Source organism: Ailuropoda melanoleuca, chromosome 9 (genome assembly GCF_002007445.2).
Source record: "Ailuropoda melanoleuca isolate Jingjing chromosome 9, ASM200744v2, whole genome shotgun sequence".
Taxonomy (NCBI): Eukaryota; Metazoa; Chordata; class Mammalia; order Carnivora; family Ursidae; genus Ailuropoda; species Ailuropoda melanoleuca.
The window spans coordinates 34,104,452-34,124,108 of record NC_048226.1 but is presented as its reverse complement, the minus strand read 5'-3'; the positions used below and the strand labels follow the sequence as shown (position 1 = coordinate 34,124,108).

The 19,657-nt window shown below is 35.9% G+C and overlaps 1 long non-coding RNA gene across 1 annotated transcript; it reads left to right on the top strand.

Moving 5' to 3' along the window:
- Positions 1–11,894: 11,894 nt before the first annotated feature.
- LOC117803846 lies at positions 11,895–19,322 on the top strand. Its single transcript, XR_004627981.1, has 3 exons — positions 11,895–11,985; positions 13,850–13,923; positions 18,878–19,322. It is a non-coding gene; the product is annotated as an uncharacterized LOC117803846 (long non-coding RNA).
- The last annotated feature ends 335 nt before the right edge of the window (positions 19,323–19,657 follow it).

Genomic DNA, 19,657 nt, shown 5'->3' with positions numbered 1-19,657 from the left:
TATAGTACATCATTAGTTTCAGATGCAGTGTTCAATGATTTGTCAGTTGCATATGACACCCAGTGCTCATCAAATCACGTGCCCTCCTTATCTAGAATTTATTCATATAGTATAGCTGAAAGTTTGAACTCTTCACCTAATAACTCCCTATTTGCCCCTCCCTCCAGCTTCGGGCAACGACCATTCCACTCTCTGCTTCTATGAGTGACAATTTTAGATTCCTTATTCAATAAGATCATTGTATCATTTGTCCTTCTGTGCCTGGTTTATTTCACTTAGCATAATGTCCTTCAGGTTCATCCATGTTGTCACAAATGGCAGGATTTCCTTCTCCTTTAAGGCTGAGTAATATTCCATTGTATTTGCATACCACATTTTCTTTATCCATGTATCCATTGATAGACGTTTAGGTGTCTGCCTCCTCTTGGCTATTGTGAATAATGCTGCAGTGAACATGGAATGCAGGTATCTATTCAAAGTTCTAATTCCTTTGGATTCTATACCTAGAAGTTGCATTGTTGGGTCATATGGTAGTTCTATTTTTAACTTCTTGAGGAAACTTCATACTGTTTTCCACACTGCCTGGACCAACATATGTTCCCATCAACAGTGTACAAAAGTTCCATCTTTTCCACATTCTTGTCAATGCCTGTTATCTTTTTTTTTTAATAATATAACCATCCTAACCAGTATAAGGTGTTATTTCATTGTGGTTTTGGTTTGTATTTCCCTGACAAAAAAAGAAAAAAAATGACAAGTGGGATTGCATCAAACTAAAAAGCTCCCGCAGAAGGAAGGAAACAATCAGTGGAATGAAAGGCAACCTACAGAATAGGAGAAAATATTTGGAAACCATATATTTGATGAAGGGTTAATGTCCAAAAATGTAAAGAACTCTACAATTCCATAGCAAACAAATTCACTAAAATCCCAAAGAATGGACAAAGAAACTGAGGAAATGTTTCTCCAGAGAAGACAAACAAATGGTCAAAATGTATAGGGAAAGGTACTAAACATCAGTAATCATCAGGAAATGGGATTTAAAAAAACAAACAAACAAAAAAATAAAACAAAACAAAAAACAACCTCTCCAAATAAGAATACTGTTTCTCCCTAGAAAGCGAAACGTTAGTTTATTACTTAACTAAAAATGTAGGCTTTGTTTTTCATATTTCATTGAACGTTTGACCATTTGATATTTACTTCTACATGATTCTTTTTTTATAATAATATTTTTTTATTATATTATGTTAGTCACCATACAGTACATCCCAGGTTTTTGATGTAAAGTTCGATGATTCAATAGTTGCGTATAACACCCAGTGCACCATGCAATACATGCCCTCCTTACTACCCATCACCAGCCTATCCCATTCCCCCACCCCCTTCCCTCTGAAGCCCTTAGTTTGTTTCTCAGAGTCCATAATCTCTCATACTTCATTCACCCTTCTGATTACCCCCCCTTTCTTTATCCCTTTCTTCCCCTACCGATCTTCCTAGTTCTTATGTTCTGTAGATGAGAGAAACCATATGATAATTGTCTTTCTCTGATTGACTTATTTCACTTAGCATTATCTCCTCCAGTGCCATCCATGTTGCAGCAAATGTTGAGAAATCGTTCTTTTTGATAGCTGAGTAATATTCCATTGTGTATATGGACCACATCTTAATCCAGTCATCTGTTGAAGGGCATCTCGGCTCCTTCCACGATTTAGCTATTGTGGACAATGCTGCTATGAACATTGGGGTGCATATGGCCCTTCTCTTCACTACGTCTGTATCTTTGGGTTAAATACCCAGTAGTGCAATGACTGGGTCATAGGGTAGCTCAATTTTTAACTGTTTAAGGGACCTCCACACTGTTTTCCAGGGCTGTACCAACTTGCATTCCCACCAACAATGTAGGAGGGATCCCCTTTCTCCACATCCTCTCCAACAATTGTTGTTTCTTGCCTTGTCATTTTTTGCCATTCTAACTGGCGTAAGGAGGTATCTTAGTGTGGTTTTGATTTGAATTTTCCAGATGGCTAATGATATTGAACATTTTTTCATGTGTCTGTTAGCCATTTATATGTCTTCATTGGAAAAGTGTCTGTTCATATCTTCTGTCCATTTTATGATTTGGTTATTTGTTTCTCGTGTATTGAGTTTGAGAAGTTCTTTGTAGATCTTGGATACCAGTCCTTTATCTGTGGTGTCCTTTGCAAATATATTCTCCCATTCCGTGGGCTGTCTCTTAGTTTTTTTGACTGTTTCCTTGGCTGTGCAGAAGCTCTTTATCCTGATAAAGTCCCATAAGTTCATTTTATCTTTTATTTCTCTTGCCTTTGGAGATGTGTCGTGAAAAAGGTTGCTCTGGCCGATGTCATAGAAGTTGTTGCCTATGTTCTCCTCTAGAATTTTGATGGATTCCTGTCTCACATTGAGGTCTTTCATCCATTTGGAGTTTATTTTTGTGTATGGTGTGAGAGAGTGGTCAAGTTTCATTCTTTTGCATGTAGCTNATGATTTGGTTATTTGTTTCTCGTGTATTGAGTTTGAGAAGTTCTTTGTAGACGTTGGTACTGTCTCTCTTCGCAGATGACATGATACTCTATATTGAAAACCCAAAGGAATCCACTCCCAAACTACTAGAAGTTATAGCACAATTCAGTAATGTGGCGGGATACAAAATCAATGCTCAGAAATCAGTTGCATTTCTATACATGAACAATGAGACTGAAGAAAGAGAAATTAGGGAATCCATCCCATTTACAATAACACCAAAAACCATGCGTTACCTTGGAATTAACTTAACCAGAGATGTAAAGGATCTATATTCTAGAAACTACAAATCACTCTCGGAAGACATTGAAGAAGACACAAAAAGATGGAAAAATATTCCATGCTCATGGATAGGAAGAATTAACATAGTTAAAATGTCCATGCTACCCAGAGCAATCTACACTTTCAATGCTATCCCGATCAAAATACCGAGGACATTTTTCAAAGAACTGGAACAAATAGTCCTTAAATTTGTATGGAACCAGAAAAGGCCCCGAATCGCCAAGGAACTGTTGAAAAGGAAAAACAAAGCTGGGGGCATCACAATGCCGGATTTCGAGCTGTACTACAAAGCTGTGATCACAAAGACAGCATGGTACTGGCACAAAAACAGACACACAGACCAATGGAACAGAATAGAGAACCCAGAAATGGACCCTCAGCTCTTTGGGCAACTAATCTTTGATAAAGCAGGAAAAAATATCCGGTGGAAAAAAGACGGTCTCTTCAATAAATGGCGCTGGGAAAATTGGTTAGCTACATGCAAAAGAATGAAACTTGACCACTCTCTCACACCATACACAAAGATAAACTCTAAATGGATGAAAGACCTCGATGTGAGACAGGAATCCATCAAAATCCTAGAGGAGAACATAGGCAGCAACCTCTATGACATCGGCCAAAGCAACCTTTTTCATGACACATCTCCAAAGGCAAGAGAAACAAAAGATAAAATGAACTTGTGGGACTTCATCAAGATAAAAAGCTTCTGCAAGCCAAGGAAACAGTCAAAAAAACTAAGAGGCAGCCCATGGAATGGGAGAATATTTCTACAGGATTCTTAAGGAAAATAAGTAGATGGTTGTGGGGAGGGCAACAAAAAGTTATAAGTTCTCTAAGTTCAGCCAATAGTGGGAGGTGTTCTGTCCAGATCCCCTGGCTCTCTAGATATTGTGCAACCTTGTTGGGGGAAACCTCCCCCTCAGAGTACTTTCGATGGCCAGGATCTGTAGCTCTCAGGAGCTCTTCCTTTCCTCAGGCTACTGGACCCCCTTAATTTGCAAGGGCAGAATTGAAAGTTAACCACAGTCAATCTCTTAGTAGAGGACTACTCGCAGTTTGACTCTTTACCAATGCTACTTTGCCATCACTTCCTTCTGACCACTACCAATCCTTTCTGTGGTCTTAGAAAAATAACAACACCACCCTAGAAATTAAAAAAAAAATTCACTTGGAGAGCCTGGTTTTCAAGATCATGCTCTTTTCATCCCCCGGCCATGACACTTTAATTAGATAGCATAAAGGTTTGTGTGCAGAACTTTTGGTTGGGCTAAGAATAATCTAGGACATTCAATTTCTAGTTCCATAAATCTGACCTTTTTTGTTTGCTTTACATTTAAGGGAAGGAAATCACCACTTAAATAAATGTCTTAGACCTGTGGTTATCTGTTTTTGCAATATATTGTATTTGAGAAAATAATTACTTAGTAGTATTTGTTAAGAAGTTAAGAATTACAGAAAATAAGAATAATATTCTTATTTTGGGGGCAGGCTAAATTTCTTTTTTAAAATTCTTTTTGGCTAAATTACAGAATTTTTAAAGGCTGATTTAAAAATAACTGGTTTTCTAGGCGGGTGCACCAACTAGATGTCTTTTGAAGGTCTAGTACACCAGTGTCAGGGCGGTGAAGAGAGTGGCCTCACGTCCACACAGTAAAGTCTATAATGACATTGAGCATTTGCCTAAGTTTATTTATTCAAGAAAGCAATAATATCTGAAATGAAATAGTACGTTATTTATTAAATCCATAATCTCACTTCAATAAAGATCTGAAGTGAGAAATTAAAAATTGCAAGGCTAAAAACAGGGATTGTTACTTTAAAAAAATGTTAAAGTATACTTTTAACATCAATAAATGAAATCAAATGTCCGGAGAAGTAATGAATAAATTTGTGTTGCTTAGGACAGTAAAATGTTATTATACAGAAATCTTATAAAATGTTTCTCCCACACTATATTTAAAACACCCCAGGAACAAAGGGACGTCATAAAGATATTTCCCCATATATGCCAGCTACTAGGTAAACCTCAATGATCTATGGATGCAAAGTTGAAGAAACTTTGTAGTTACATAACAATAATGATACTATGAATTAGCATACTCATCATTACCCTTCAAAGTATCTCATCAAAGTTCAAGGGAAGCAGAAGCTGGTCCAGGACATGGACATACTCTTCCATATCTATATGAAAATTGTCATAAGGTCAACAGAAAATAAATATGAAAATACTTTTATGAAAGGGAGAGAAGCTAATCTGAAGAGTAGCAATAACTGCAGTAATAATAACAAAATAAGTTCCCTTAAATTCTCTTCATGTGCTTTTCCACACAACATTGATCCAATCGCACACATAATCATTAAAAGATAAGTTCAAAGTAATCATAGGTTAAAAGGGATGGAAGTGACCTCAGAAGTTATTAATAGAAGATAACTTTTTAACTTTTTAAATGTCTCTTTTATTACAAAAATATTTCATTCATTCTTTTGCAAATAGAACAACAGTCATTAACTATAAATATATGCCAGGAGTTAGCACTAGGACTAAGACCCAAGGATCAAAGATGAATAAGTCTTTCAAGAAGTCCTGGACAAATAGAAAAGACATATAAATGCACATGCTTACCACATAATGGCATTTATGCCAAAAAAAAAAAAAAAGAAAGAAAGAAAGGGAAGGAAAAAGAAAAAGGAAACAGAAGGAGAGAGAGAGAGAGAGAGAGAGAAGGGGGAGGGAGAGGTGCTAGTACCATTGACTGGAAGGTAGGGTGGCTGGGATTAGGGTGTAATAAGACTGAAAAGGAGGGCAGACCAATATCTTTCATGAACATAGATGCAAAAATCCACAATAAATTACTCATGAATTGAATGCATAGAAAATAAGAAAATAGCTATATACACCTTGACCAAGTGGCATTTAACCCAGGTATGCGAAATTGATTCAGTATTTGAAAATTAACTAGCGTAATCTATCACATCAGCAGACTGAAAGAGAAAAAAAATGAAGACAGAGATTTGAGAGATATTTAGAAGGAAAAACTAGCAAACCTTGGTAGCCAATAGGATGTGGAGAAAGAGAAATCAAGGATGGTATCAAAACTTCTATTTTGGATGAAGACTTTCAGGACAGTTCTTTCCAAGAGAAAAATACAAGAGTAGGAAATACTTGTATTGGACAGGGATGGAAATGGTTGATAAGTTGATAATGAATTTAGTTTAAACTCCTGCTTTAGAAGCATATGCCAAAATTCACCTCTTTTTTGAATTCAGGCTTCATAAGACATCTTAGAAAAAGTTAAATAAATCAAAGATCCTTCCCAGCTCTTATCACCCTTCTCTATTCTCCTCTTTGTGAGAAGAGAAAAAGAAGTATAGGTTTCAGTCACAATGTTGTTTACAAACCCAGTATATTTATAGTCCCAATCATTTAACATTTTATAATTTTTATTTTTATTTTATTAAAGATTATTTATTTTAGAGAGAGAGAGTGAGGTGGGGCAGAGGGAGAGAGAGAATCTCAAGTAGACTCTTCACTGAATATGGAGCTGGACTTGGGGCTTGATTCTATGACCCTGAGATCATGACCTGAACCGAAATCAAGAGTCAGTCACTTAACCAGCTGAGCCACTAAAGTGTCCCAACATTTAGTAAATTTTAAAAAAGAATCTGCTCTCTTGTCACTGTCTTCTGCATATAGATTACTTGGGAAAAAAAGGAAGTTAATTTTTTAAAGAAAAATTGTTCTTCAAACTTCTTCTGTGGTAAACATATAGCAAAATTTACCATTTCAACCATTTTAAGTGTATAATTTAGTTGCATTAAGTACATTCATGAAGTTTGCATAACGATCGCTACTATCAGTGAGCCTGGGTGGCTCAGTCCATTAACTGTCTGCCTTCGGTTCAGGTCATGATCTCAGGGTTCTGGGATCGAGTCCCACATCAGGCTTTTTGCTCGGCAGGGAGTCCGCTTCTCCCTCTCACTCTCCCTCTGTGTTTTCTTTCTCAAATAAGAAAATCTCAAAAAAAATTCGCTATTGCCCATTTCCAGAACTTTCTATTCTCTCAAACAGAAACTCTCTGCAACTCAATATTGACACATTATATACTTAAAAGTTGTGCACATATATTACTGTGTGCAGTACTATGTGTAGGCAACTTCTAATGGGGCCCTAGACGATCTCCACCATTTGGCATTCACGTCCTTGTGAGATTCCCATTAACCCTGAGCGTGGTTTTAATCTGGTGCTGCACTTCTAATGAATATGGCAAAAGTAGTGGGATGTCCCTTTGAGATCATGGTACAAACAGTCTGTGCCTTCCATATTGAGCACCCTTTCTCACTTTGTCACTTGTTCACTCTAAGGCAAGCCAGCTGCTATGATGTGAGCAACCCTGAAATTTTAAAAACTCATGTGGCAAAGCGAGGAGCTGAGATTCTCGGTCTGCCAGACTATGAGGAACTGAAGCCTACCAAAATCCATGTGAGGGAGTTTAGAAGCAGACCTTTCAGATCATGTCAGTTCTTGAGAAGACTGCAGCTCCCACCCACAGCTTGAGAGCCACGTGATGGAAGATCTGAGCCAGAGGCACCCAGCTAGGCTGCACTTGCTTTCTTTATCCACAGAAACCTTGGTAAAGAAAGGCTTGCTACTTTCAAGCCACTAAGTTTGGGAGTAATTTGTTATGTAACAGGAGATAACAAAATACACGGTATTAACTATGTAATTTTATGTTGCAAAAAATGTACAGCAAATCAAAAAAGAGTATGAGATAAAAAGGAAACACTATTTTATAATATTTTTTACTTTAATGACATGTTTGTTCTAATTAAAATATTCAGCAATGCGATCAAATATAATCAATTTTTTTAAAATCTCAAATTAACATTTTGCAATATGTGGTTCTAAATTCAATTTATTTTGATATTTGATTTTAACTACTATCATGGATGAAAAAATAGTTTCAAAACAGATTAAAATAGAAGAATATTATTATTTGTACTTAGCAAACCATGAAATTTATTTTTCAATATCATAAGGTTTTTCTTTCAAGTTCTTTAACCTTTTTCCATTTTTCTTGGTAACAGTCTTTGATATCAAAATCTAATGTTCTTTATTTTGAATTTTTAAAATAAGCTATGAATTTTTTGGCCAAATTTCTTAAAAGCATACTGAATATTTTTAGTTCCCTACATATTGTATTTAATAATAAATAACATAATGATGGAATTGCTCCAGATATTGATTTGAAAACATTCTTCCATAACATTTGTTTCATTTTTCTCATTCATTGTAACAATAATTTTCCATATTTTGAGAGGCCCAATTAAATGTGTTTATTTTTAAATTATATGTTTATTTGCTATTTGACATCTAGATATCACCGCCAACTAAATCATCAGAATTGGTGTATATATATTATATAATTATATATATTATAATTATAGTACTTATATATATAATTATAATAATTATATAATTATATAATATATATATACACAATATAGCAACTTTAACAATTTCTTTTAACACTTTCGCTATAATAGAACTGGAGAAAAATCTTTATTTGTTTCAAAAGATGTTAACAGGCATCCCAATCTCATAATATAGTATTTTTTAAATTTTCTTGTATTTTAAAAGACTGGGTTTTATTAAATTAAGGACATTGATTTTACCATTGCACTTTATACATCCCTTTGTTGCAATAATGTTTCTGTGAGTAATGCTGTGAATAATTTCACATCTGGTGCCATCTCTGTAAACTTATTTTAGAAACCTTTAAATAATATTACTATTTTTATTTTTGTCAGAGCAGTTCTTCTATCAGTGGCTACATTTATACATTTTTTTCCTTCAAACATTTTTCACCTTCTCCAGGACCTCTTTTCTTCAGTGACTTAAAATAATTACTTCTATAGGCGTTTTATTTTAGCACAGATTCTACAAAATAACATGATACATGCTAGAAACATCTGTGCTTTTATTAAACTGTACAGCACACCTTACAGACTACACGCTTTTTTATATTTATTTTTTACAAACATTCAAAAATGGACTATATATATATCATCCAACAGTGTTTACTGACTAAAGTATGCTTTTAGTTTGTTGCCATATTTTCTATTTAGTGTTACAAATACTTTTACCTTGGCAGAAGGAACAATCGTTTCTCCCAATGGAATGTATCTTTCTTTCCACAGTCATTATTTACAAAACAGCAACAGTTTTCAGCTATTTGTCATTAAGTTTAGTGAAATTCTGCAAGGTATTGGACGAAGGTTTGCATTACTTAAACATCACTTAAACAACATAATCATTGTTTTCATGATCTGGATAAGAAGTTCTAAATGTTTTAGGCATAATAGGTTCCTCTTATTATCAGCTAATATCACAGTGGAAAACTTATGGTGAACGTCATACTTATTAATATTGACTATAAATTCATATTTAAAGCACTTTTTTGGGTAACTTTATAATTTGGGGGGATTTTTGCAACTAGTTAGAATATAGATATACGTGTGTGTGTGTGTGCGCGCGCGCGCATAAAAACGATTTTTTATTATATGCCTGACAGAATTCACACCATGAGAAAAGTGTCAACTCCACCATTTTCTTGTGTTTCTTGTGTTTTCTCGTGTTGGCATTATTCCCATCATCCCTTGGGCTGGAGATTGGAGGTTGATGCTCAGCGGCTATCCCCTTCTGTATTGGACTTTGCCTTGTGCTGAAGATCTGGAAAACTTCCCATACTCCTTTGCAAGCAGGATTCCCTGTACAGTTTAGGTTCTGCCAACAGAATGCACTTCAGAAGACTTGAGAGGTGGAAGGTTGCTCCAAGTCAATCCATCTTCTTTGTGGTTGGTGCTTGGGCTTTGGCACCTGAGGGTGGTGACGTGGCCTGCCAAATGCCATCCCCTTACCACCATCATCTTTGCAGGGCCATAGCCAGTGGTGACTGTGACCTTGGTCACAGTTTTCTATATTTCCTAATCTTTGGATGGCAGCAACACTTCTTAATTTTCTGTATCAACACCTGAGAACTAGTGGTGGTCTCCTTGATTTTACTCTCTCATGCAGCCCTTCCAGTGATCTTATAATCACTTCGTTCTCTGAAGGAAGGCCATTCAATACTTGAATACTTTAATGCTTGGAATCCTTAGCATGACTTTTATTTTTATTTAAAGCCATTTGTCCATTTTGACAGATTTTATTTCATTAAAACTGGACAAAGCCAGGCTCACAAAAATGGCAAGACATAACAAAATACTTATGAAAAGACACAGTAAAATGCTCTCCTTAAGATTTCTTGTAATGCAGGAGCTTAACTGCTTCCTTGCCTTTTTAAACAAAAATCTGAATGAAAGTTTTATTATTTTCTCACCATATCCAGTAGATTATTTTGTATTCTAGAGGATGAGTGCATTTCACCTTAAAAATCACTGCTTTAGATATTAGGGAAATAATATAAATTTTCTAGACTTTCTAACTCTTGTTATTCTTTAGTCAAAATAATAGTATAAAAACTATAAAGCTTCCATTCAGCCCTTTCCTTTGAGTTTCCTTTTTAAAAAACAAAACAAAACAAAACAAAACAAAACACATGTCTCCCTTCTAACCCAATTCCTACCAAAAGTTCCCCTCCCTTATTTAAAGCATCCCTCAGACTCTTGGATCCTGATATGAAGAAGTTCTGAACAATGAACAGAAAACTTTTTAGTCCTAATTATAAAAATTACATTAACTCTCTCTCCTTAACTCAATGTTTATAGACTATTTTCAGGGTACAAAGCAATGTGCTTTGTGAAATAAGTGCTATGTACTAAATGTTCGTGTTTTCTCCAAATTCGCATATTGAAGCCCCAGTCCCACAGGTGATGATATTTGGAAATGGAGTGTTTGGGAGTGAATTAGATTTAGATGAGGTCATGAGGTCATGTAAGCACTCAGTCAGGTGGTGGCTGGCTACAAACCAGGAGGAGAGCTCTCACCAGCCCCTGACCATGCTGGCATCCTGATCATGAACTTCCAGCCTCCAGAACTCGGAGACAACTTAGCTCTGTTGTTTAAGCCACCCACTCTATGCTATTTTCTGATGGCAGCCTGAGCAGACTAAGACAGTGAGAAATCCACAGAATATAGGATATGGTTCCTGGCTTCGATGAATATAAAATAACCAATAACCCAAACAATACAAGGTAGAATCATGAACAATCCAAGGTAAAATAGTCTGCAATTATTATAGATATTTAGAAAAAAAGAGGTCATTTTGCTAGGCTGGAGCAAAAGGCATCACAAGATAAAATCTGATTTTTAATATATTGTACTATCATCCAGCAGATGACACGGAGGCATAAAGCTTAAATTTATTCCACAAGTGAGGGCTTTTCCCTGTAAAATCCATACCCCTCTCTTATTTTTTATTTCTCTTTCTTTTCCATTCTCATTTCTCTTCTGACCCTTTTGTACTCACCAACACATTTCAGCATGCCTCTGAGATGTGACTGATACTGTGATGGAAAAAAGATCCACTAAGAACAACTGTGCTTACTTTTTTATTTTAATGATGAATCTGGAAAGCTTCCCGGATGAAACATTTATTACACTAAATGTATTCTGCTGAGGAGGAAATTGGCCAGAGAAGCATCGGGCAACTACATGTATTTACAGTACGTTGACCTCTCTTCTCCCCATTTCTGTGAAACATCTGTGAGTGATCTTGCCAACATTTTTGGCCTATGACTGGTGTTTGAAATCAGACATTTGAATTTCAGATATGTGCATTTATATTTATGTAGCCAATGAGCCATCCTCACAAGACATTTCAAAATAGAAATGCCAGTTGCCTTGTTTAATGGAAATTGACAGAAAGTTAGAGTTTTGTTTATATGTTTGGTTTTTTTTTTTTTTTGGTTGTATATTTAAATCCTGTTATTTGATGCAAAGGCCTTAAATCTTATAACAATTATGGGAACAGTGCATTCCTTACTTGTCATTCATACAGAAGAGAATGTACTTATTGTGCTCTTAGGCATTAAAGACAACACTTGGGCATTTCTCCTGAGCACCAAGTTTGTAGTTGGATTTGGAGAAAAGACAGTTTTGTCAGTGCATGGAGGGTCTTTGATCAGGGAAGAATGAGAGAGAAAAAAATCCTGGGTAAGGTAAGTCCATTTTGAAGGGAAGATTCTGAGATAACACATTAACAAATATGATTTGCCACTAACTTTACATGGAGTTTTCAAACACTGGAGCCTCTTGAGTCAATCAGGGAGGTAAACTGATTGCACCTTAATCTACCATACAGTGTTGTTAAGACCAGGTCCATTTTCCATAGAACTGGGTTCCAGATTTCTTTTCTTTTCTTTTTTTCTTTACTTTTCTTTCTTTTCTTTTTTCTTTTCTTTTCTTTTTTCTTTTCTTTCTTCCTTTTTTTTTTTTTGGCTGAATGGAAGGACATACTGGTTAGTCATCCAATCAAATTAAGCTTCAGTGGCCAAAAAGGAAAAAGTACAGCTGCCAATAACTTCATATGATTACTGCCTATCAAGTTGGATGGTGCTGTGGTTCCTCCTGAGGCAAAGTAATGTGCTTTAAGGATCCCCAGGTTGGTGTCCAAAGTACCTAGAACTCAGTCCTGGATGTCACATTTACTAACTGGGTGATCTTGTGCTGCGACTTAACCTCTTCATGCCTCAATTTCTTGATCTAAAAAGTAGGAAGACTAGGGCCAGCCTCACCCAGTTACTGTGAAGACAAACAGATGCAATCAAAATGATTGTTAAGGTGTGTGACACATAAAATGTGAAACGATGCTTATTTTATGTTTTTCTAATGACACTTTCACATTTGGGGTCTTCTTGAATCCTGGAAATCACCCTTTATATGATACCTGCATAGTAGGATTATAATTAGGGTCAATAGATGAATTTCATAGTGATGTAGCCTCCATTTTCTTTAAATCTCCATATTTCCACTCAGCAGTCCACTGAAAAGTGTTCACAGATATTTGGCAGAGCTGACCCACTTTTGAAGGGAGGAGGGACTGTGGTACTCACCATTCCAGAATGAGAATCCCACTGTATTTAACTATAATAAGAGGAAGGAAAATATGGGGATTCTGGGACCCCCCACATTCTCTTTGAGTGTATACGCATAGACTAATTGCATAGAGTAAATGCAACTTGAGCAAGCAGGGATGTAAAGTGTATGTGCCTATGTTCCTCATGCATGCATATGAATGTTTACTGTCATTGTATAAAATTGCCCAAGGAGTCAACTGCGTCTACAATCAACATGGCAGTGAAAGCCTATGATGTTTGTCCAGCAAAGTATTTTTAAAAATTCCAACTTTTCAAAAGGTGATGCAATCTTTTGGTCAACGATATTCACTTTTTCATGAGTCTCTTTTACACAGGGCCTTAGAGTAACAGTTGGGAACTGCGTTAAATATCACCAATAAAATACCTCACCTCTCTAAAGTGCCTGAAGTAAAGCACAACATTGAAGTTCTATGCTGCTCCTTAGTTGAAATGTAATGATCTGGACTTCCCGTATGTTAAAAACTTTTGTCGTTGAATAAATTCCACAGTAGGCAAGGTATATTGTATGTCACAGGACATTAAAATGATCATTCAAGCAAAAGAAAATAATAAACTGGCTAGACCATAAATCTCAGGCACCCTCAGTGACTATTAAAAATCTGCCAAAATTCACTGTCTAATGATGTGGTTCCAATCAACCCAATTTATCAACCTTATGGGCTGATTAAAACTTTATTACTCCATTAAGATTAACTCCTCACTTCTGGGAAATAGAATTTTGTGAAGTAAATCACCAGATTGAGAGCCTGGGATCTGGTAACTCACGTTGCTAATAGAAATGATTCTTAAAACTTTCACTTGATTCAGGAACATGAGCATAAGTTTTTATGTTCGCAAGTTCAGAATATCCTGTTATATATCTTCTGTAGTTTGAAAAGCGTGCATTTCTCTTGAAACCAATCCTTTCTATATTTTCCATTTTCAGAAAAGATACAGTTCAGTCCAGAAACGCCACACCAAACCCCTCTCACTGTGTCTGTGATCTTTGAGCTCCCTCAGGTATATAATCAGGAGGTGTCTACTTACATAGTGGGGGGAGGGAGGTCCATTAATCACAGAAAAGCATTCTTTATGTAGAAAAAGGGGTTCACTCCACACTTTTCCACATAAAGACATGACATTCAAGTAGAAATGGATGGAATTTGTTTTTATGAATAGGGTCCTTGCTGACTAATTCTTTTCTGGGGAGGGTAATGGGCAAATGCTATCCAGATGCATTCCTCTGGAATGATTCCCAGTTTGGGAAAGTGAAAACTACTGTACTTGCAGTACAATACAGGGCAGTCAGAGAAACATGGTATCTCCATGAATAGTGCAGTACTGTTCCCTTCCCCTTGTCTGGTGTCATGAAGCCAGAGCTGTTACAGGGGTCTTCTATGGCACACTGAGGATGAGATTCACCCAACAACACTTACTCCTTTCTTAACTCATTTTCTAGCAGCAGCCAAATGGGATAAAAATGGCACCAGAATTCTCTAAATCCACTCGAAACCAAACCAAAAAGGAGTGTTCCAACATCTATTTGTGTGTTTTCCTAATTGAACTTGTAGGCAAAGGAAGAAAAATTACCCTTCTGGCACCCTGCAAACCTTCTCACTTCTCACAAATTCTTGCCCAATTCCTCCTCCTCTTGGTCTTTTCTCCTGTCTGAGTCCCATTCCTTTGCTTATCTATTAAATTGGTTGCAACCCATATCTCTCCTCACACTTCTCATCTCACTGTATCACTTCTTCGTGACCATCTTTTTCATACCTATAATTCCAACTGAACCTTTATTTTTATCACCTCCTTATTGCCAAGGAGTACTTACATGAGCTTTGCTTCATTTATGCATATATTGTTTATATATGAACTTAAATATTTGAACAATGGGTAGTTTGTTATTCTTGCATAAATTTAATTATACTGAAGCTATAGAATAGGTTCCAATAGTAACTTTCAGTCCTTCTTACCGTACACTGTGACATTTTTTATCACCCTGATATCACTAAAAGGAAGTATTTTCGGTCTAGGGTGGAATCAAATGTCCTGGACTAAGATCCCTGCTCCACTCCTTACTGTTTGTGTGGTTGTAGTCACAGTGTTTAGCCATTCTGCCTCAGTTTCTCCTTCTGAGAAATAAGTGAACACATAAAACTATGCATTGAAAAGACCCACGCTGTTCCTGGGAGACTTGACAAGCAGAGTAATTTCTGACAGTTCTCCGAGGGTTTTAGTCAGCTCTGGTGTCCATAACAAGATCCCACAGGCTGGTGGCTTAAGCAACAGAAATTTGCTTTCTCACAGTTCTGAAGGCTGAAAGGCCAAGATCAAGGTGGGAAGAGATGATTCCTGGTGAGGTCTCTCTTCTGGCTTGCAGATGGCCACTTTCTAGCTCTTTACTGCATGAGTAGTGAAAGAGAGAGAGAGAGCTCAGCTCTAGTGTTTCTTCCTCTTGTCAAGACACCAGTAGGGCCCCACCCTTTAGAGTTCATTTAACCTTAATTACTTCCTTAAAGGCCTTATTTGCAAAACAGCCACATTCTGAGGTGCTGGGGGTTAGGGCTTGAATGTGGGGGAAGTTTACACATTGAGCCTCTAACACCTAGTAGAATTTTTAGACTTTAAAGACAAAAATTGAAATAACAGAACGCATATCCTAGTTCTATTGATAAAAAGCATAGAAATTAACATATTTTGACAGTTCCCCAAATTATATCTCTAGCTTCATACTCTAGCCTGAGCTCCAGGTCTAGATATTTAATTGGATATCTTCTCATTAATGTTCCTTGTGAACTTCAGTTTCCCCCTTCTCTCCATTTCTTCCATCCCATCTGCCTTGTCCACACTACCTAGTTTCTCCTGAACTTGCTGACTGATTTTCTCACCTAGAGCAGAAACCTGTGGAAATCCTGCAGAAATCCTAGTCTTTTAGCGCCAGTGCCTGATAAAGCATCAAGCATTGCTCCTTTCCCCTCCAAAATGCCTGCTACACTCTGCACCTCACCACCTGCAAGTGCAGTTAACTTTAAGTTAGGATTCTTGACATTATGTCAAAAAAATCAATTTTTGTAAAAATTATACACATTCACTGAAAAAAGTTAAAATAACTTTAAAAAATACAAGGAGTATTTAAAAAACAGCGACCCAAAGATAATTGATACCTTTACTATTTGGGGGACAGTATTTTTTTTTATTTTTAAAAGATTTAATTAATTAATTAATTTATTTGAGAGTGAATGAGAAGGGGGAGAAGCAGATGGAGAGGAAGAGAATCTCAAGCTGACTCTGCTCTGTTAGTGGAGTCCTATGCTGGGGTTCTATCTCACGACCTGAGCTGAAACCAAGAGTCGGATGCTGAACTGACTGAGCCACCCAGGTGCCCCTGGGAGATAATATTTCTACAAACAACTTTATGCATATTATATATACTTCATCATATATGTGGTACTTTATATTTCATGATATACTATTAAATAGAAAGTACTTTATAATTAGACTGTATATTAAGAATGAATATAAATTATATATTTTATAATAAATGGAATGGATATATACTCTATACTATATGTAAAGTCCATTTAGTGCTATATAGAATGGATGACATATACGGTATTATAAAAGAGTATATAATATATAGATATATCATAGTGTAATATATCATAATATGATAAAATCCAATATATAAGGTACTCTATAATAATATAAAGGTGCTCTATAACTGTTTTGTCATTTAGTATTAGGTAACCAGCTGACTCATCATTGGTTTGTTTGCCCCCCATACATCTCTCATTAATTCAGAATCCATTTCATGGACAGTATTGGCAGAACTCAGAAAAAACTCCCTTAGAATTGAGGACAAAGTGTAAGCTCCTTAGCATGGTTCACAATTCAATGACAGAAGGGTAAATGGATACAAATAAATACAGCCATTTACAATCTTCCCTGTTGATCTTTCCAGATTAGTCTCTCTTGCTTCTTTTTGCATTCTGTGTTGCAACAACATTTAACTACTACTTATTTAATTAACACATTAAACCACTTCAGTTCACATATATGGGTCTTTTCTTACATGTTTTCCCCTAACTAGAATATTCTTTTCCATTGTATCCAACTAGAAATTCATATTTGCTCAACATTTTGCTTAGGTCTTTTCTCCCTCTGTGACCAACCCAAACACAATCATGGTCCTTAACTTCTACTCCAAATTCATTTATCTTACATTCAGGGGCATTTTCTATTACCAAAATTGTCTTGCACAACATGATTACTTTTGCGCTTTATCTCTCTTCCTTCTCTTTTTGTATTCTATAGCCTCTCTTTATTCCCTGAAGCTAAGACAATGTCTACTTTAGGAAAGTCAATCAAATGTTTACACAATTATCAATAAGCTGATTTCTAAATAGTTGGAGAAGATTTTGAAACTTATTCAAGTATTCCAAATATATACAATTGGGATGAAATTTTTTATGAGATTTCTATAACATAGACGATTAACAAATGCTAAAAGATTATACATTCTCTCACTTTGTTAAGTACAATGAATTCATAAATTCTAAATGTACATTTGTTCTGTGGCTGAAAAATATCCTTAACATGAGTGTAATATTGAATACGTCCATTCTGACAAAGATAACTTCCTAACAATATGGAGCATTTCTTAGACTTAGAATTTCGCAGAGGTATTAGAATTTCATAACACACAAACTTTTGCCCTGAAGCTCAATGGTGTTTCAAATATCCATCCTACAACCTCATTTAGCTACTTTCCTCGTTAAAATATAAAAACTCTCCTGTGAAGTTCTCTGTAAAAATTTAAGTTATTATAAGCCCTAATGTGAAGCTTTTAAATATGAGAGGTTAGAACATTAAGCCACCCCATCACCATATAAATAATCTGACATAAAAAATAAAATTAAACTATGACTATTACCTAAATGTTATTTATCCCTATGCTTAGAATTTATAGTAGGGTCTTATTGAGATAAGTGGATAACATGAAGTCTTGTAAGGGCTTCTTATCTCTCTAGAAGATCTGACACTGGAACAAAACAGAATACTCATTACTCGGGGCAATAACTTGAAAGGGGGGGAAGAATACCCCTTGTCCATATTCAGATTCATGCAGGCTTTTCTTTTGTTCAGGAGGAGACTTGCTTCATTCCGGTGTTTATACCAAAGTCTTAACAAATCACAATGTATTGAAAAGAGAGAAAAAAAAATCTGAAATGGGCCATATGCCATATCTCCACAGGAAGAGGATAGAATTTTTTTCAAAGATAGAAAAACCACTTGATAAAAAAACAAACTCCTGAGAAGGGCTGAGTAATTAAATCAGTAGGAAACAAGAGGAATAATCCACAGTATTTTCTAGGAGTCAAATATGAGTCAAGTTTGCTTGGAGATTTATCTATTTAAATGAAATATAAAGCCAAGATGGATGAAAACACAAGAACGAAGTGTTAAAACACAGTTTTGTAATATGGGATTAATTGAAATCAAAGTAACATAAGGATATTTATATACCTAAATATAAATATATATATCTAAAATAAAATAATATATATTTAAGTAGCAAAACACTAATGAATGGTTTGAGTATGATAAAATAGTTTGGGACTATTTTTTTGTGACTGATAAGCCAATAAATGATGAATATTGTTATATTATCAGAAACACACAAAAAGAAGCAAAGACCATCCATATAGATGCCAAATTTGAGAATAATGGCATATTTTAAGAATAGTAACACATACTTCAAAGCAATACTTCTTCCTAAAAGAGTGAGGAGAGACATCCCAATTCTATGCCTTGGGTTTTGAACTCCTGTATTCTATGGAAAAAACAGAAACAAAGAGTGATCAACAATTCAGTGCATATATTGGGAAAATCCCCATGAGATATTAATGTCAATTGAAGAGAAGGCAATGAAGCGTACTGAACTACTTCTCATATAAATTATTTGTGGTTTCAGAACTCCTTGATCGCAACATCCTGTTTACCCTTTCCACTTGGTGATGGATCTCTGGTATACATTCTACCATATCTCGTGATGTGGCCAGGAATATTCATTTCAAAATGTGAAGTTCACTTGTGCCATAGTCATGGGTTCATCTCTTGTAAGTCTTAGTAAGAAGCAAGGAGATATTTCTCCAAAGAAGAAAAGAACGTCATGTACAGAAGATGTGGCTTTATTCCAAACTGATTGGGCTATTCCTATTAGAGCTCCATCCACATACAGTTTTTGTCGCTCACACTTCAAGTATTTGAGGGCCAAATGGTGGAACAGTGGGCACTGTGGCCTGGACTTGCTCTGGAGACTGAACTTTCTCTGGATTCCCCTCAAAACTAGAAGCCTTAAAATATTACTTCTTAAATGAGTCAGAGAAGCACACTTGAAACTGGTGCATTTCCTCTAAAATCTGGAGATATCTCTTTTTAATTATGGGCATTTTGTAAGATACAAGAGTCTTTTTCTATAGAAGGAAAACCCTAATATTCTAATGCGTCCAGTGGTTGACCCCTCAAGTTTCATAGTTGATTTCCCACCGTCTGGCACAATCATGTTTGACAAAGTCATCTGTGGTACTTAATGTTTGCTACTTTCTGATTATCTTGTCAAATCAGTATGACGCTAACAGTGTGGTAGACCAGTGTGATGTTTTGTGGGATGCCAAGGAAATGAACATTTCCATAATCTAAACTATGGCAGAGAGTGAAAGATTTGGCATAATACTGAGGCAAGGTAGAGAAA